We start from the raw sequence: 21,121 nt of genomic DNA, 5'->3' as shown, positions 1-21,121 counted from the left end.
TGTTGTCTTTAGGGTGAAATTCCAACCACAGAGTAGTCATTATGGTAACCAATTTTCAACATAAACAAACCTTGTATAAAATATTTAGAATTTGTACCTTTGAAACAACGTCAGATCGTCAATGTTATATCAACTGGAGTGTTGATCTATCTACATTTATTCACGTGGTCTCTCATCCAGGGTTTTAACCAAGCCCTGCATAGCAATGTGCTATCTTGAGAATGATTATTGAGAGATCTCTTAATAACTGACTAAATTGATTCACTGTTGCTATTGAAGTCATTCCAAAGGGAAGTTTTAACAGAGGAAATGAAATTTGACCACAGTCAATCAATTACACTATTTAGGCCTATATAGCATTTGCAAAGTCATCAACAGTTATTGTTTCAATTCAACCCAGGGTTCAACAAAAAATAGACAGTACATATAGGCCTAGGGTTTCAAACTTAGGTTGATGTCAAATTTGATCTTCAAGTTAATAATAATATTGGATTCATGTCTCAATTTCAACCAAAAATCTAAATGAAAGAATAAGACTAAATCAAATGAAACTTTAACTAAAGTATATTTAAAGTTTTATTTGATTTAGTCCTATTCTTTAACTTTTTTGGTTGAGATGGAGACGTGAATCCAACATTATTAATTTGTAGACAAACTGGAATTAACGTCAGACTAAGTCAGTGGCACAAAATATACATTCACTCCTTCAAATGTTGATGTGTGGTTGCGTTGTCGACCTAACACAATTCTATATGACTTTTGTGATACAGTAAATAGCCTAAAGTTAAGGCTATCTTACAAACTAACATAGCAGTTTTTATTCAACGTTAAAATTAGCAACTAGTCCATGGCCACATTTTGAGGTTACTGTAACTATAAAATTCTTATTATGTAATCATAGAAAGCTAGCATGTTCAAGATAGCATGCAAAGGTCGCAGGTCTGTGGAGATTTTCACAATATAAATATCAGAATCTTGAACAGCGGATTTCCGGGGGCATGAATGATGTAACACACATTTCACGGAGCTCCGCCAAGTTGTGACAAAGTTTTGTTAATTTAGAGCACAGTTTCATTTATTGTTTTATTAATTTCGGTTTACTAAGTATTGTTGACATAGTTTCACATCTCGTTGCTCTTCCGAACGGTAATAATGTCAGTGAATTGCTGAATGGAGGATTTCTAAAGTAGGCCGCAGCAGAGGAGGGCTATTTGTCTGCTCCTGACACCGTTTTTTTTCTCTTCATAACAGTGAAAAAAGGGATATAGTCGATGTAAACGTGACTGACATAAGAAGCCCGCATTCAGTTACCGAACTTTCGTCAGCAAGCTAGCTCAGCCACTAATTGCGCAAACGGTCATATTTCTGTTATTTAAAACGTCAGTCTAGTCTAGAACTTGACTTCTATTGCTGAGGTTAATTTCCAAAACATAATCTGACTCTTCGATGTTCCACAAATCCCGAAAATGGCCAATAAAAGAGACACTCGGTCTAAAAGAGACCCTTCCAAAGGAGGCCCCATTAAAGCCCCAGGCTTGCCGAGGCGAGCAACCCCGCCAAGCAACTCGTCAGGGCGGGAGGAGGACAGCGATGGCAGGACGCTGCCCTTAGTTTTAGGAAGTTCACAGAAGCTTTGGATGGGCTCAAAAGAGACATACAGTACCAGTCAAAGGTTTGGACACACCTACACATTCAAGGGTTTTTCTTTATTTTAAACTATTTTCCACATTGTAGAATAATACTGAAGACATCGAAACTAGTAAGGAATATTCATTTTCTCCCATGTCCATCACACTTATACCCGCATTTACTACTTGGACAGCAGACTTCTTTCCTCATGCACATGCAATTCCATTGTCATATCTGATCACACCCATCTGACTTTAGATCTATCCGTTGGTGGTGGGACTGAGCCTTGTGTACCTTGGCGTTTTAATACACGCTTGCTGTCTGATGAAAGTTTTGTCAACTTTCTGACTTCTCAGATTGACAAGGCAAGTAAATACCTTTCTCATCAACTTCGCCAGTCTTCCTCTGCTCAACACATTTCTCAAATCGAACACCTACAGGTGCAACAATAGATCCCCAGCTAATAAATAACATATTTAAGGACTTCTATGCCTCTGTCAACTCTCCCAACACTTTATTCAGTCTCCAAGCTTCAATTGGAAGAACCTATCACCATGGAAGAGATCTCAGAGGCGGCACGTGCAATGCAAGGTGGTAAATGTCCTGGACCAGATGAGTACCCAATAGAATTTTATAAGAAGTTTCTGGATAAATTATCCCTGCTCTTGATGAATACGTTTATTGAATCCTTTGAATCAGTCTCTCTCCCTCTATCCTTACACAGGCCTCCATTTCATTGATATTGAGCAGGAATAAAGACCCTCTGTCCTGCGGGTCCTAACACCCAATCTCACTGCTCAATGTGGATGTTAAGCTCTTGGCTAGACTATTAGCAATGCGTTTGGAGTCAGTCTTACCATCTGTTATTTCTTCTGACCAGACAGGTTTTATAAAAAAATTGTCATTCTTTCTCAAATATCAAACAACTTTTTAATGTTATGTATAATCCTTCTATCTCAAAGCTTCCAGAGATTCTAGTCTCGCAAGATGCTGAGAAGGCTTTTGATAGAGTGGAGTGGGGTTACATTTTTCATACCTTAGAAAAATGTTGCTTCGGCAAAAAATGAAGACATCGAAACTAGTAGGGAATATTCATTTCTCCACTTGCATCTGTCAGAATGAATAACACCCACTCAGACTATTTCGTTCTCTTCAGGAGCACTAGACAGGGGTGTCCAATGTCTCACTTGCTTTTTTCCAACTCCATCGAACCACTCACAATTGCATTTAGATCCAACCCACATATAACGGGAGTGTTCAATGATTTGTATATTCATGGCACGTTTGCATCGTTTCAACAACTCTCAGCTAAATTCCATCTTCTGAATAGTCGTTTCTTTAGATATCTACAAGTGCATAGCTTTGTCCGTGACATGACTTTTCAATTCCCCACTCTTCCCGTGGGGCCTCCCACTGACGCATTTTTCACACCATCCCCAACAGTAAAAGGTATTATTTCATATAACTATGATCAAAATTACTCTCAATCCTTCATTCGCAGCTATTAAAACTTTATGGGAACAGGATCTAGGTGATGAGTTTACTGATGACACATGGGAAGATATTCTGTACCGTGTCCACCCCTCTTCTAGTGTGCCAAACACGAGGCTGGGATAGCAGCCATGCTCTCTCAGCACTCGGGCACGCCACCGAAGCTCCGCCCCTGTGCCTTCTTCTCGAAGAAGATCAGCCTGGAGGAGCGAAACTATGATGTAGGGGACTGGGAGCTGTTGGCTGTCGTCAAAGCGTTGAAGACGTGGAGACATTGGCTTGAGGGGGCTAAACCCCCTTTTCTCATCTGGACTGACCACCGCAACCTGGAGTACATCCGGGCAGCGAGGAGACTGAATCCTCATCAGGCAAGGTGGGCCATGTTTTTCACCCATTTTGTTTTCACCCTTTCTTACAGACCAGGTTCCCAGAATGTGAAGGCAGATGCACTGTCCTGGCTGTATGACTCAGAGGAGCGGCCCATGGATCTTACCTCCATACTCCCGGCCTCCTGCCTGGTGGCGCCATTAGTATGGGAGCTGAACGTGGACAATGAGCAGGCATTACGTGCAGAGCCCGCTTCCCTCCAGTGTCCCGATGGGCGTCTGTACGTTCCGTCTGCTGTCCGTGACCGGCTGATCTATTGGGCTCACACGTCCCCCTCCTCTGGTCATCCAGGGATCAGTCGGACAGTGTGCTGTTTGAGTGGGAAGAACTGGTGGTCCACCTTGGCTAAGGACGTGAGGGTTTATGTTTCCTCTTGCTCGGTGTGTGCCCAGTATAAGGCTCCTAGGCACCTGCCCAGAGTTAACCTGTCTGGGCTAGGGGGCAGTATTTTCACGGCCAGATAAAAAACGTACTACTCTTGCCCAGAAACGAGAATATGCATATAATTAGTAGATTTGGATATAAATCACTCTAAAGTTTCTAAAACTGTTTGAATGGTGTCTGTGAGTATAACAGAACTCATATGGCAGGCCAAAACCTGAGAAGATTCCATACAGGAAGTGCCCTGTCTGACAATTTGTTGTCCTTCTGTTGCATCTCTATCAAAAATACAGCATCTGTGCTGTAACGTGACACTTTCTAAGGCTTCCATTGGCTCTCTAAAGCCGCCAGAAAGTGGAATGGGGTGTCTGCTGTCTCTGGGCAAAGTACAGCAGCAGAGTTTGTAAGTGGTCAGCCTGGGGACAATGAGACTGAGATGCGCATTCACGAGACTTCTCAATTTTTTTCTTTCAGTCTTTGAATGAATACAACGTTGCCCGTTTGGAATATTATCGCTATTTTACGAGAAAAATAGCATAAAAATGGATTTTAAACAGCATTTGACATGCTTCTAAGTACGGTAATAGAATATTTTGAATTTTTTTGTCATGAAATGCGCTCGCGCGTTACCCTTCGGATAGTGACCTGAACGCATGAACAAAACAGAGGTATTTGGATATAACTATGGATTATTTGGAACCAAAACAACATTTGTTGTTGAAGTAGAAGTCCTGGGAGTGCATTCTGACGAAGAACAGCAAAGGTAATCCAATTTTTCTAATAGTAATTCTGAGTTTAGTGAGCCCCAAACTTGGTGGGTGTCAAATTAGCTAGCCTGTGATGGCCGAGCTATGTACTCGATTCCACTGGCTGTTGACTAGGGTGGGACGCAAACGTCCCACCTTGTCCAGAGAGGGTAAGCTACACCCCTTACCCGTTCCACAACGGCCTTGGTCGCACCTGTCGATTGATTTTCTTACCGATCTCCCCCCCTCACAGGGTAACACCACGATCCTGGTCGTTGTGGACCGTTTCTCTAAGTCCTGCCGTCTCCTCCCTCTGCCCGGTCTCCCTACAGCCCTACAGACTGCGGAGGCCTTGTTTACGCACGTCTACCGGCACTACGGGGTGCCGGATATAGAGTCTGATCGAGGTCCCCAGTTCACTTCGAGGGTCTGGAGGGCGTTCATGGAACGTCTGGGGGTCTCGACCCCGAGAGTAATGAGCAGGTGGAGAGAGTGAACCAGGATGTGGGTAGGTTTCTGCTGTCTTATTGCCAGGACCGACCGGGGGAGTGGGCGGCATTTGTGCCCTGGGCCGAGATGGCTCAGAACTCGCTCCGCCACTCTGCCACTCCTCCACTAACCTCTCCCCCTTCCAGTGCGTACTGGGGTACCAGCCGCCCATGTTCATCTCCAGCGGGCCGTGCTGCGCCAGAAAACCAGCGCAGACCGTGACCGCAGTGAGGCCACGGTGTTCGCACCGGGGGACCGGGTCTGGCTCTTGACCCGAAACCTGCCCCTCTGCCTGCCCTGCCGGAAGCTGGGTCCGCAGTTTGTGGGGCCATTTAAAGTCCTGAGGAGACTGAACGAGGTTAGTTACAGGTTACAGCTTCCCCCCGATTACTGTATTAACCCTTTGTTCCATGTGTCTGACTCACTCCAGGAGTCTGAGGTGCGGGAGGTTCCTCCGCCCCCTCTGGACATCGAGGGGGCCCCGGCGTACTCCGTTCGCTCCATACTGGATTCGAGGCGTCGGGCGAGGGGCCTTCAGTACCTCGTGGAGTGGGAGGGGTACGGACCAGAGGAGAGGTGCTGGGTCCCAGTGGAGGACATGTTGGACCCTTCAATGCTGCGGGAGTTCCACCGTCTCCGGCTGGATCGCCCTGCGCCTCGCCCTCCGGGTCGTCCCCGAGGCCGGTGTCGGCGCGCTGCTGGAGCCGCGCGTCAAGGGGGGGTACTGTCACGACTTCCGCCGAGGTCGGTCCTTCTCCTTGTTCGGGCGGCGTTCAGCGTTTGACGTCACCGGTCTTCTAGCCATCGCCGATCCACCTTTCATTTTCCATTTGTTTTGTCTTGTTTTCCCGCACACCTGGTTTGCATTCCCTCATTACTCGTCTTGCATATAACCCTCTGTTTCCCCTCATGTCGGTGTGTGGAATTGTTTTGTGTAAATGTATGTGTACTCCAGGCTGGTTTGCGCCGGGTTATTGTAACCCGTGTGTGTTTAGTTTTCTGAGTGCCGTGTTTTGTTTGCCTCAATAAAGGGCTCCGTTTGCTACCCATTTCTGCTCTCCTGCGCCTGACTTCCCTGCAGCCAGTTACGCATTCCTTTACACATCTCTACATAACTGTTGGTCTGCCATCTTTGATACCATATCTAAAGTATTACAAGTGCCTTTTGCTCCTACTGCCATAACATCATTATTTGAGGTAATATCTGGTACCATAACATTACCAAAATACACATTTGACTTTGCAGCCTTTGTGAGTTTGTTGGCAAGAAGATTGATTTTACTTCTGTGGGAGTCGCCCACTCCTTGCTCTCATTTTGTGTGGATTAAAGATGTCTTACACTAGTAAATTGGAGAAGATAAAATACGCCCTATGGGGTTCTTCTGACAAATTCTACCGAATGTGGCAACCTTTCTTTACCTATGTAGAAACACTGCAATTTCCCTCTACTCTACAGTAAACTGCCTACCTAAGCATTTTATTTTACATTTTAGTCATTTAGCAGACGCTCTTATCCAGAGCGACTTACAGTATTGAATGTATACATTTCATACATTTTTTGTACTGGCCGCCCGTGGGAATCGAACCCACAACCCTGGCATTGCACACACCATGCTGGAGTTGCAAACACTATGCTCAACCAACTGAGCCACAGGGAAGGCCAGAGTTGATCTACCTTTGTGAGTGTTTAATATTAGCCTGTCTTATTATTATAGTTGTTCTATTTGTTTTGAAGACTAGCCATGTTTTTTTGTGCACTTTGTTGTTCCTAATGTATGTTTTGTTATGAAAGTATTACAGCACTTAAGTATTTCCTATTTTCGTATGGGCGTATACATTCCTACCTCATTCAAAAAGCATGTTCCCATGGTATATCGAATGTATAAAAACACGTGCAATGTACTGTATTTCAAGCATTGTTTACAGTAACTGTGAAAGAAAATACCAATAAAAAGAGTTACAAAAATAAATCAAAATCTCGAACATCATTGATCACTTGCACTACTTACTTTTAATGTAATCTCAACCACAATCCAGATCATTTAGTTGTGCTGATAGATGAAGCATAGTGATAAAACATTTAGTTGTTGTATAAATAAAAATATATGACATTGTATTCCCATTTGAACTTCGATGTGCTTTTAAATGGTAGAAAGTACAGTGATAACACATTTAGATGAACACTAAACCAAAAGCTGTTTTTCCATTGGAATTTGGTTCTGCTTTTAGATGCTTGAAAGCATAGTGATACCACATTGGGATTTCAACAAACTTCAGGCTGTCTTTTTGAGTGGTTGAATAAAGGTTGAAATCTCATTGATCAACCTCTCAACCAAAAATGACCCATATTTCCATTTTGAAATGACATGGTGAGCCCAGTGGGTTCTTTCTTCATCTCTTGTAAACGGTTCTTCATTCGGTTCTTCGCTGCTTTTTGAATTATGATTTTTGGACAGAACAGCCTACCTGTCCCCCACTTACACCTCACACGAATCTCTCAGTAGTGTTTCCAGTCCAGCTGCACACACTTCATCCGCTGATAGATTATTATAAATTGCACGAACCAACGCCCTAGCAATGACTAACTGTCCCGCAATCCTTAGAGCCAAGTGCCCAATGATGATTCATATGGAAGTTGCCCAGCCGGATGGGATGGTAGCCAAGCAGAGGAGAGGAGCCAGTGGAGGTAGGCATGACTAATCATAAGGAAGTGACTCACGGAATGGTAATCCATAAAAAAAAATTTGAAATGTACTTTAACAGGTCAATCTGTATGATTCTGGTCACTCAGAAGAGTTGGTAGGCTACAACATTGCTAAGAATAACAGACAGTTATTTTATTACCTGGCTGACGAACGACCCACATGACTACACAGGAAGACTTTGAGAGCTGGTGACAGCAGACTAACAGTTATGTTCATGTGGCTTATAATATGTTATTATTACAGTATGGGACTCCCTTTCCAAACCACACCTTTGACTGAACTCTGTACAGCCTGTGTAGCGTGTCTATGTCCGATCACAAACTGTGCAGGTAAATCACTCCAACCAGGGTCGTGTTTAGGAGGCACCAAACGGAAGAAAAGGGTATGAAACAGGGAGATACTATCTGAACTTGTCCAACAGGAAAAGCGTGTTTTTGTTGGCCCTAATGAACATGACTCAGGAGAGCCCCCGGGTTCTCCACCAGAGGAGAACAGAGCAGCTACATGACAGTACAATAGGTGGCACTGCATTCCCAGACATGAACATCACCAGGGCTCCTCAACCAAGAATATAGCCATAATGATAATAGGTAAATGTGTATGGCACAAATGTGTATGACTGTAAGGAGTGTGTATTGGCGGCAGAGAAGTCAGAAGCAGGAGAACAAAAACTGTGTTTCCAAACGGTGCAGTTTAATAACAAAAAACCCACCTGAAAACAGAACAATCAAATAATGGGTACAAGCACTTACAATAAACAATCACCGACAAGGACATGAGGGGGAACAGAGGGTAAATACACAACATGTAATTTAATGGGATTGGAAGACAAGACAAAACCAAAGGAAAATGAAAAGAGGATCAGCGATGGCTAGAAGGTCGGTGACTTCGACCGCCGAACGCCGCCCGAACAAGGAGAGGGACAAACTTCGGCAGAAGTCCTGACAATGACTCAACATCCTAACAAACAAAAAGCAAACGTATATGTGTTTCACAGTATTTTTTTCATCTATTTAATATGTACATTTTAAATGTACACTATTAGTGTTAGATGCACAGCCACTGATATAAACTGCAAAAATCTTATCTCTGGAGAATAAAATCAACAGAATCATTCCACCTCTTCATACCACTAGGGGGTCTGTCTGTTCTGGTAAAAGGCATTGGAGTCTTTGTAGTGTTTGGCCTCCCAAACCATTTAAGTGTTAACTTAAGTTGGAGACAGGCGTTCCTCTAGCGGAATGCCTAGCCAGCATCCAATGGAACAGCATGGCGCGAAATACAAAACATCAAAAATCTAATCATTTCAATTTCTCAAACATACGACTATTTTACACCATTTTAAAGATACACTTCTCCTTAATGTAACCACATTGTCCGATTTCAAAAAGGCTTTACAGCGAAAGCAAAACATTAGATCATGTTAGGAGAGTACATAGACAAAAATAACCACACAGCCATTTTCCAAGCAAGGATATATGTCACAAAAACCCAAAATACAGCTAAATAAAGCACTAACATTTGACGATCTTCATCAGATGACACTCCTAGGACATCATGTTACACAATACATGTATGTTTTGTTCGATAAAGTTCATATTTATATCCAAAAACAGCATTTTACATTGGCGCGTGATGTTCCGAAAATGTATTCCCCTCCAAAACTTTCGGTGAATGAGCACATCCATTTACAAAAATACTCATCATAAACATTGACAAAATACATAACAATAATTTAAAGAATTATAGATACACTACTCCTTGATGCAACCGCTGTGTCAGCTTTTAAAATAGCTTTACGGAGAAAGCACATTTTTCAATATTCTGAGTACATAGCTTGCCATCAAAGCAAACTATACAGACACCCGCCAAGTTCTGGGGTCAACTAAACTCAGAATTAGTATTATAAATATTCTCTTACCTATGCTGATCTTCATCAGAATGCACTTCCAGGACTGCTACTTCCACAAGTAATGTTCTTTTTGTTCGAAATACTCCATATTTATGTCCAAATACCTCCGTTTTGTTTGTGCGTTCAGATCACTATCCAAAGGCATAACGCGCGAGCGCAGTACCAGAGACGAAAAGTCAAATAGTTCCATTACCGTTCGTAGAAACATGTCAAACGTTGTTTACAATCAATCTATAGGGTATTTTTTACGTAAAAGTGCGATAATATTCCAACCAGAAAATAGCGTATTCATTCCAGGAGAAAAAGAAGGAATGGCGCACTCGCGGGCTTGCGCATCACCAAGCCCTCATTGACTGAGCTACTATTTTCTGCCCAGTAACAGGAGAAGGATGAAAAAACTTTCTGAAGGCTGTTGACAGCCAATGGAAGCCTTAGGAATTGCAATGTGACCCCACAGACACTGTAGTTTCGATAGGGATTCAAAAGAAGAACTACAATTCTCAGATTTCCCACTTCCTGGTTGGATTTTTCTCAGGTTTTTGCCTGCCATATGAGTTCTGTTATACTCACTGACATCATTCAAACAGTTTTAGAAACTTCAGAGTGTTTTCTATCCAAATCTACTAATAATATGCATATTCTAGTTTCTGGGCCCGAGTAGTAGGCCATTTAATTTGGGTACGTTTTTCATCCGGCCGTGAAAATACTGCCCCCTATACCTTAACAGGTTTTAACATTAGATCTACTGTATTTTTTATGAGAACCAGCCAGACAGAACAGAAGGGCTGTGGAGTTTCACTGAAGAAAAGTTTTCATCTTCCCTCTCCTACCTGATTTTCCCTCACTTCACATACCAATTACTGAGTCTGTTTTCTGAAGACAACAGAGAGAGACACCCTGTGTGTGTGTGTGTGTGTGTGTGTGTGTGTGTGTGTGTGTGTGTGTGTGTGTGTGTGTGTGTGTGTGTGTGTGTGTGTGTGTGTGTGTGTGTGTGTGTGTGTGTGTGTGTGTGTGTGTGTGTGTTAATAAATGTAGTAGTGTTGGATTTCAAGGTGCTGAATTTGTATGAGACCAGGCCCAAAGAAAGTGTGTGTGTGTGTGAGTGTGCATGCATGTGAGTGTGTTTGCAACAGCTCACTGTCAAGTCATGTTTAATGTCTCTCCATCTATAATGACTTGTTCTGTATGCTTCTGTGTGCTTCACTAACCACAAGTTTTCTCTATCTTTTCTTTTTTCAAGTTTTATTTCTTCCTATTACCTATTTTCATGATATTGCTAAATATATATTTTATGGAATTACATTTGCAAGTCTGAATTGTTTTGAGACTGATAGGCGCTCTGGTGTAATATGAACAACAAGTATTAGACTTTCTCTGGTTCTTTATTGTCCAATACCAAGTTTGGACAGTAGTCCTTGCATCAATAACTCCTTCTATGAATTTGAGAGTGGTTACATTCCTTTTGTCCCATCCCTCAGCTTTATAACAAAAACGTGGTGGGTTGCCCTTTGCCTGAAAAATAAAACAATTACAGGTTGTCCCTTTAAAGTTAGAATCCTTCATCCTCTGTTTTGATAAAAAGCTGAGGGATGGACCTGGAGATATATAACCACTCTCAAATTCATAGGCAGAGCTATGGATACAAGGACTGACCATCCATGTTTTCAAAATAGCAGTTTTAACCATGTTTTGAAGCTATACAGTGTTTGTTTACATTTACAATACTTACAAACATTGAAGTAGAACAAGCTTATATTGTTGGTTCAGATGAGGTATAATAGTTGCTCATGAGGCATTTATAAGTTATATTTTTCAAGAATCAATCAATTTAGAAGTTCACAAATGGATGTAGCAGCTAAGGATTCAAGCTTTAAAATTGGTTGGGGATATAGGCATAATTCTCCTCAACAATGACAAAGCTAAGAATGATTGTATAATAAACACATACTTCTTCCTTGCACTTTAGACAGACCACTTATAACACATTAGTGTCAATAACCTTAACAATCTTGCAGCACACCTCCAAGTCCAGAGTCTGCTTTAGAATAATGAATAAGTGGTGACATCACACACTGCCCACTTCAAAACACATTCCTTGATGAAAAACATGACACAGAGCCTGAGAAAGTCTCTAATTAGCTGTAAAACATTTTGGGGGAAAACAACAGATGAACGTCACACAAACACACACGCATGAGAACGTGTGTACACACACAACGTCCCAGCCCGGAAAGACAAAAACATACACAAACACACACAAACACACACACACACAGGCACAAACACACACTGCAGTTAAAGGCAGTGGTGTAAAGTACTTAAGTAAAAATACTTTAATGTACTACTTAAGTAGTTATTTAGGGTATATGTACTTTACTTTACTATTTATATTTTTGACAACTTTTACTTTTACTTCACTACATTCCTAAAGAATATAATGTACTTTTTACTCCATACATTTTCCCTGACACCCAAAAGTACTCTTTACATTTTGAATTCTTAGCAGGACAGGAAAATGGTCCAATTCATGCACTTATCAAGAGAACACCTCGTACTGCCTCTGATCACTAAACACACATGCTTAGTTTGTAAATGATGTCTGAGTGTTGGAGTGTGCCCCTGGCTATCCGTAAAATAAAAATACATCAAACGGTGCTGTCTGGTTTGATTAACAAAAGGAATTTACAATTATTTATACTTTTACTTTTGATACTTAAGTATATTTTAGCAATTACATTTACTTTTTCTACTTAAGTGGATTTAAAACCAAATACTTTCAGACTTTTACTCAAGTAGCATTTTACTCGGTGACTTTCACTTTTACTTGAGTCATTTTCTATTAAGGTATCTTTACTTTTACTTAAGTATGACAATTGGGTACTTTTTCCACTACTGGGTAAATGTGACAATTAAATTGTACTATTATTGAAGGTCATTATTTCAGAGGAGGAAGAGGCAGAATGCGATGCAATGTGTGTGTGTGTGTGTGTGTGTGTGTGTGTGTGTGTGTGTGTGTGTGTGTGTGTGTGTGTGTGTGTGTGTGTGTGTGTGTGTGTGTGTGTGTGTGTTAATAAATGTAGTAGTGTTGGATTTCAAGGTGCTGAATTTGGATGAGACCAGGCCCAAAGACAGTAGTGCCTGGATAAATAATGCAACAGTACAGACAGACTGACTCAGATCTGACACAGCCATGGGGAGATTGTGTAGGAGTCTGTTCACAGAGAGTAGAGGGGACGGAGGGCACTTTCTCTCTCTCTCTCTCTCTCTCTCTCTCTCTCTCTCTCTCTCTCTCTCTCTCTCTCTCTCTCTCTCGTGCTCTTTCTTTCTTTCTCTGTCTCACTCTCTCTCTCTCACATTATCTCTCAAGTAGAGTTTGACAGAAAATTACAAAAACCACAACACCAACAATGACACAACTGACATACAAATGATTGAAGAGTGACTGGCACTGTGCTTTTCTGGTCTTATTTGTTTGGTTGTGTGTCTGATGCCAGAGGGGATGGAGGGCACATTATGTCTGAAATTAGGTGTGAGTTTCATTGGCTTTATTGGCATGGGAAACATATGTTTACATTGCCAAAGGAAGTGAAATAGATAATAAACAAAAGTGAAATAAACAATAAAAGTTCCAAAGGAGTGGAGACATTTCAATGTCATATTATGTCTATATACAGTTTTGCTGTCATGTCTGCTCCCGCTCCCCCTCTCTGGTGCTTGACATCTCCGGTCTACTAACCGCTGGTCTACTAACAACCTGTCCTGGAAACCCATCACTTCGCACACCTGGCAACCTTCATTACGCACACCTGCGCCTCATCATTAGGCAAACCTGGACTTCATCCCTTCCCTGATTACTCCTCCTTTATCTAGCACTCCTTTGTTATCACCCTTCAGGCAGCGTCATTTCTGTGTTCATGTTCAGACGCTAATCTTATTTGTGTATTCACTCTATGTGTGGGTGGCAGGTTAGAGTGTTGGGCCAGTAACCGAAAGGTTGCTGGATCAAATCCCTGAGGTTGACAAGTTAAAAATCTGTTGTTCTGAACAAGGCAGTTAACCCACTGTTCCCTAGTAGGCTGTCATTGTAAATTATAATTTGTTCTTAACTGACTTACCTAGTTAAATGTAAAAAAAAAACTGACTCTCTTTGTTACAGTTGCAATGATGTGCAAACTATATAAGGGAAAATAAATAAATATGGGTTGTATTTACATTGGTGTTTGATCTTCACTGGTTGCCCTTTTTCTTGTGGCATCAGGTCACATGTGTTGCTGGTGTAATGGAACACTGTGGTATTTCACCCAATGGGAGTTTATCAAAATTGTATTTATTTTTGGTGTAATCTGAGGGAATGTGTATCTCTATGGTCATACATTTGGCAGGAGGTTAGGAAATGCAGCTCAGGTTTCACCTCATTTTGTGGGCAGTGTGCACATAGCCTGTCTTCTCTTGAGAGCCAGGTCTGCCTACGGCGGCCTCTCGCAATTGCAAGGCTATGCTCCCTGAGTCTGTACATAGTCAAAGCTTTCCTTAATTTTGGGTCAGGTAGTCTACCACTGTGTACTTTCTGTTTAGGGCCAAGGCCAGCATCCCAGAGTCACCTCTTCACTGTTGATGTTAAGACTGGTGTTTTGCAGGTACTATTTAATGAACCTGCCAGTTGAGGATTTGTGAGGTGTCTGTTTCTCAAACTAGTACTTGTCCTCTTGCTCAGTTGTGCACTGGGGCATCCCACTACTCTTTCTATTCTGGTTAGAGCCAGTTTGCTCTGTTCTGTGAAGGGAGTAGTACACAGCGTTGTATGAGATCTTCAGTTTCTTGGCAATTTTTCGCATGGAATAGCCTACATTTCTCAGAACAAGAATAGACTGACGAGTTTCAGAAGAAAGTTAATTGTTTCTGGCAGTTCTGAGCCTGTAATCGAACCCACAAATGCTGATGCTCCAGATATTCAACTAGTCTAAAGAAGGCCAGTTTTATTGCTTCTTTAATCAGGACAACAGTTTTCAGCTGTGCTAACATCATTGCAAAAAGGTTTTTCTAATGATTATTTAGCCTTTTAAAATGATAAACTTGGATTAGCTAACACAACGTGCCAATGGAACACAGGAGTGACGGTTGCTGATAATGGGCTTCTGTACACCTATGTAGATATTCCATTAAAAATCAGCTGTTTCCAGCTACAATAGTCATTTGCAACATTAACAATGTCTACACTGTATTTCTGATCAATTTGATGTTATTTTAATGGACAAAAATGGGCTTTTCTTTCAAAAACAAGGACATTTCTAAGTGACCCCAAACTTTTCAACGGTAGTGTATGTATAGTTTTTTGTGTGCTCTAGGTGTCTAGATGTAATTTCTACTTGTGGTCCTGACAACTGGACCTTTTTTGGAGCACCATTATTTTTGTCTTCTTGAGATTTACTTTCAGGGCCCAGGTCTGACAGAATCTGTGCAAAAGATCTAGGTGCTTCTGTAAGCCCTCCTTGGTTGGGGACAGAAGCACCAGATCATCAGCAAACAGTAGACATTTGACTTCAGATTCTAGTAAGATGAGGCCGGGTGCTGCAGACTGTTCTAGTGCCCTTGCCAATTGATAGATATGTCGAAGAGAGTGGGGCTCAAGCTGCATCCCTGTCTCACCCCACGGCCCTGGGGAAAGAAATGTGAGTGTTTTTTGGACAATTTTATCCACACACTTTGTTTGTGTACATACATTTTATAACCGCTTTCCATCAATTTATATAGTAGACCCTCATGCCAAATTGAGTCAAAAGATTTTTTGAAATCAACAAAGCATGAGAAGACTTTGCCTTTGTTTGGGTTAGTTTGTTTGTCAATTAGGGTGTGCAGGGTGAATACGTGGTCTGTCGTATGGTAATTTGGTTAAAAGGCCAATTTGACATTTGCTCAGTACATTGTTTTCACTGAGGAAATGTACGAGTCTGTTGTTGATGATAATGGAGAGGATTTTCTCAACGTTGCTGTTGACGCATATCCCACGGTAGTTATTGGGGTCAAATTGTCTCCACTTTTGTGGAGTGGGATGATCAACCATTGGTTCCAAATATTGGGGAAGATGTCAGCACTGAGGATGATGTAAAGTAGTTTAAGTATAGCCAATTGAAATTTGTTGTCTGTATATTGTATCATTTCATTTAGGATACCATCAACACCACATGCCTTTTTGGGTTGGAGGGTTTGTATTTTGTCCTGTAGTTCATTCAATGTAATTGGAGAATCCAGTGGGTACTGGTAGTCTTTAATAGTTGATTCTAAGATTTGTATTTGATCATGTATATGTTTTTGCTCTTTGTTCTTTGTTATAGAGCCAAAAATATTGGAGAAGTGGTTTGTCCATACATCTCCATTTTGGATAGATTTCTTTGTGTTGTTGTTTGTTTAGTGTGTTCCAATTTTCCCAGAAGTGATTAGATTCTGTGGATTCTTCAATTACATTGAGCTGATTTCTGACGTGCTGTTGCTTCTTTTTCCGTAGTGTATTTCTGTATTGTTTTAGTGATTCACCATGGTGAAGGCTCAGATTTTCTGGGTCTCTATGTTTTTGGTTGGATAGGTTTCTCAATTACTTTTTTGCATTCTTCATTAAACCACTTGTCATTGTTGTTAATTTTCTAAGGTTGTCTGTTTTTCAAATATTCTGTTTAGGTTTGCTACTGCCAAATGAACGTTTTGTCTAGGAAGTTGCCTAAAAGGGATTACATTTTCTTTAGGCCAAAGGCAGATGACCTCAGACCTTGTATATTCCAGGATGAGATAGTAAAAGCTTTGTGTTCCATAGTGTCGAGTGTTGTTTTCATGTGGTTTAGGCTCGTACCATTACAGTAGTTGTGAGCAGAGCATGTTGAGCATCTGATACATACCTCTTAGGTAGCAGGATGGGGCTTGGGCGGGTGTATTAGTACAGTATTAGTACAGTATATTAGTTCATATGTGTGAATGTCATGTTGAGGTCCTTGCTGCAAGGGCGGGGGGCATAAGGAGCATAAGACTGATCTAGGGGGTCCTAGGGGGGGCCTATACAGTGTGTGGCTAGGGTTTGTTTGGGGAGGGGTCGACTGGTTGAGGTGGGGATGTGGTTGGGGGTGCTGTGGTCTGGGTCTATGTCCTCTTGGTGTGGATCCTCTTGGTGCAGGTCCTCCGGGGGAGTCTCGCAGTTCTGGGAGGGTGTCATGCTGTTGTAAGGTTCTGGGGCTGCATTTGAGGGTGATGTTCTTCAGGGTCCTGGAAGGGTGAAAGTATTTTCGTGGTAGCAGGGTGGAGATAACCACTTGAGCGTTTGAGAAAGCGGAAAATACTTTTTCAATCACTCCCTTGAGTCCCTTGAGTGCTGTGGCTACCCTTTCCTCATTTGTGCCTGTGTGTATTATGATGTGGCTGTGGGACCCTAGTCGGTCCTCAGACAGCAGCTCCATTGCAAGCCGGGTGTTTGGACACCAGAGTTTAGCTACTTGGTGTTTTGGAAAAAGTTTCCTGTCATCATTGTATTTCCCATTTGAGTCAATGAGGACCACAATCTATGGATTTTGTGTGTCCTCAGTGGGTGTCGGGGTGTTGTCAGCAGAGCTATCCGGTGGGCTGAAAGGGGGGGGTGCCTGGAGGGGGAGTCTGTTGGGTTGGTGGATCCTACCTTCTCTGTCCTGTTGAAGTGGGCAGTTGGCTTCTTTGGGGGGATGGCTAGCTCTTTCTCACCTCCTCCTGCAGTGCTCTTAGCTGGGCTGTGTGTTCCTCTGTTAGCTGTGCCATGTGTTCCTCTGTTTTGTATGTCTGTGCTGTCTGGAGCGTGTGGACTAGCTCTCTGAGCTCCACCATGTCTCTCACCAGCTCGGTGAATTCCCTCTCAATGATGGAGGAGCAGTGCAGTTGTGGGACCTGGGTATGTTCGGTCCTGCAGGGGTGACAATCCTCGTCTGCAGGACAGTTTGAAGAGGTTTGATCAGACTCGCTCGGGGTGGGGTGGTCATCACCAAGAAAAAAAGCTTCTCCTGCCATGGTCTCGCTTTGATTCTGTGGAAATCCTTTTGTAAATGTATGAAATAGCCCTGCACCACTGTTCCATAGGTTGACAGAGGATGTCTCAGTGTCCTCATTTTCCAGTATTCTGATTTCCCATGTCACAGTAGGAAGCCATGGAGCAGGGGGCCAAAGAGGCCTCTGCATTTGGGTAGGGGAGGAACCCTGCTGCCATTGATGGGCTCAGGGGCTTCACAGCTCTCACTTCAAACTTCAGTGCCAATTAATGTTGCAGCCGGGTCTGTTCTTTCCTTGCAAGTTTGGTAGCCTTTTAACTTAGCATTCAGTATTTATAAAGTAAAATATCTAGAGATTATTGTAATGTTATTTTACTTCTAGGCTTTTGAAGTAGCTTCAGACTGAACATTACTTACTCAGTTCCAGGTTGGATATCTATTGTGCTTCTTTTGCTGGTTGCTGGTTTGTCAGAAAGTTTGCAGGATAGTCCTTGGCAGTAAGAATCCTTGGTAATAAAAAGTAATATTAGTTTGTAAGTTAGTTAGGGCACATCCCGATTTCCAGGATGTCTCCTGGTGCGACAAACAGCACTGTAGCTCTGCCATCTTCCATCGCAGATGCAGAAGACCACCATAGGCTGATGTGGTGGATTGAGACACATCCCATACAAATAAACTGATATCTCTAGCTGAAACATACTTTTTTTTGTGTGTGTTAATTAGACTCAAGGGGGATTTATTAAAGCCTAACATAATGTAATTACAGTGCCTCAGCAAGTATTTATAACCCTTGACCTATTCCACATTTTCTTGTGTTACAGCCTGAATTCAAAATGGATTAAATATTGTTCTCACCCAACTACACACAATACCGCATAATGACAAAGGTAACAACGTTTCTAGAAATGTTTGCATATTTATTAAAAATGAAATACAGATATATCTCATTTACATATGTATTCACACACTGAGTCAATACTTTGGAGAAGCACCTTTGACAGCAATTACAGCTGTGAGTCTAAGAGCTTTACACACCTGAATTGTGCAACAGTTTCCCATTATTATTTTTAAAATTCTTCAAGCTCTGTCAAATTGGTTGTTGATCATCGCTAGACAACCATTTTCAGGTCTTGCCACGGATCTTCAAGTAGATTCAGGAAAATTCCAGAAAATGATGTCATGGCTTTAGAAGCTTCTGATAAGTTAATTGACATCATTTGAGTCAATTGGAGGTGTAACTGTGGATGTATTTCAAGGCCTACCTTCAAACTCAGTGCCTCTTTGCTTGACATCATGGAAAATGTAAAGAAATCATCCATACAAAAAAATTGTAGACCTCCACAAGTCTGGTTTATCCTTGGGAGCAATTTCGAAACGCCTGAAGGTACCACGTTCATCTGTACAAACAATAGTACACAAGTATAAACACCATGGGTGAAATAAATAATTCTCTCTACTATTATTCTGACATTTCACAATCTTAAAATAAAGTGGTTATCCTAACTGACCTAAGACAGGGAACGTTTACTAGGATTAAATGTCAGGAATTGTGAAAAACTGAGTTTAAATGTATTTGGCTAAGGTGTATGTAAACTTTCGACTTCAACTTTTTACATAACTTTTTTTACTTTTATAAGTGAATTTTAAAATGCAAGCACACGCACGCACAGACGTACATATTCATGCACACACATACACACACACGTCTTCTCAAATCAGCCCTAGTTATGGTCCTCTAATAGTCCTCATGGGTGACGGAAATAAAGAAATGCCAATTTCCTCTGAAATTCACATTTGTCAACAAAGAAGCACTTCTGTTAAACAGACACAGAGGATCGCTCTTGCAACTAAGCTCAGAAAAGAATGGCTAAACATCACAATTACGTCTTTGGAATCGGGTTAGGAATACAAGTGCCTGTTTAATTGATATCAGAGTGGAATATATTCGTTTTTTTCATTTCTTATTCCACAGAAACCAATCTCTATGGCTGTGTCCCAAATTGCACCGTATTCCTTACATAGTGCATAGAGCCCTAGTCAAACTATATAGAGAATAAGGTGCCATTTTGGGACGCATCCTACATTCTCTGTGATGCAACATAAAGGTTGGGAGTTAGAAGACAATATACAGGACATTTTCCATAGGCTTTTTCCCAAGTGTTTGTAGCATTATCTAGAGAGTTTGGTCTTATATGATGTAAGCAATGCTGGGAGGGGAGGAGTGGAGGGAAGACAAGAGGAGATACTGAATGATGTACAGTCAGATGGCCTGGGACTTTGGGGTGAATCCTGTGCAGATTTGGGGAGCCCAAAGTGCACAACTTTAATAACAACACCCTATTCTATCGTAATTCACATCTTCCTATCCTCCTACCATATTTGTAGTGTGGACCGAGAAGATGATGTCTATAAGCTTTGTGCTGAGCTATGATGGTGGCTAACTGAATGCCCAGTTTGCCCAGCCACCCTCCTACTACTGAAGCTTAGACAGAGTGATGTGATAGTCCTGCAGATGCTCACAACAGTCCTTGGAGCCCCTGGCTGCTTATGAGATTGATCCAGCACGCTGTGTGTGTGTGTGTGTGTGTGTGTGTGTGTGTGTGTGTGTGTGTGTGTGTGTGTGTGTGTGTGTGTGTGTGTGTGTGTGTGTGTGTGTGTGTGTGTGTGTGTGTGTGTGTGTGTGTGTGCAAAAGTGGTCAGTGTAAGTGTGTGTGAGTGTGGTTAGAAACCTGTGACTCAGTGCAGATAGAGTCGGTGCAGAATGGAGGTTGAGCAGCCATCACTTAGCTGTTCAACAGTCTCATTGCTTGGAGATAGAAGCTGTCTCTGAGCCTGTTTGTCCGAGGCCTGATGCTCCGGTACCACTTTCCAGGGGGTAGCGGAGAGAACAGCCCATGGCTGGGGTGGCTGACGTCTTTGGCAATTTTCGGTCCTTACCCAGATCAGGTAAAGTAGCCCATGTACCACAAACAGATCTTCTGTTGGAAAACTTCCATAGCACAACTGTGTTACACGAGTGAGTGAGTGAGTGAGTGAGTGAGTGAGTGAGTGAGTGAGTGAGTGAGTGAGTGAGTGAGTGAGTGAGTGAGTGAGTGAGTGAGTGAGTGAGTGAGTGAGTGAGTGAGTGAGTGAGTGAGTGAGTGAGTGAGTGAGTGAGTGAGTGAGTGAGTGAGTGAGTGAAGGAGAGACAGAAAGAAAGAGAGGGTGGAGAGAGAGAGACTCCGACTGGGCCCCCAGGGTGGTCCACAGGAAGTGGCGGGGCAGGGGTGGAGGAGGGAGAAAAGTTGGGAGGAGGGCGAGGAGTATGAGGGTGGGGATGAGGGGGGAGGAGATGGCAGAAAACAGAGCGGGAAGATGGGGGGGAGGGAGAGGATGGAGGAAGAAATA

This window comes from Salmo salar, chromosome 01, assembly GCF_965601325.2.
Source record: "Salmo salar chromosome 01, fSalSal1, whole genome shotgun sequence".
NCBI lineage: Eukaryota > Metazoa > Chordata > Actinopteri > Salmoniformes > Salmonidae > Salmo > Salmo salar.
This window is presented reverse-complemented; position numbering follows the sequence as displayed.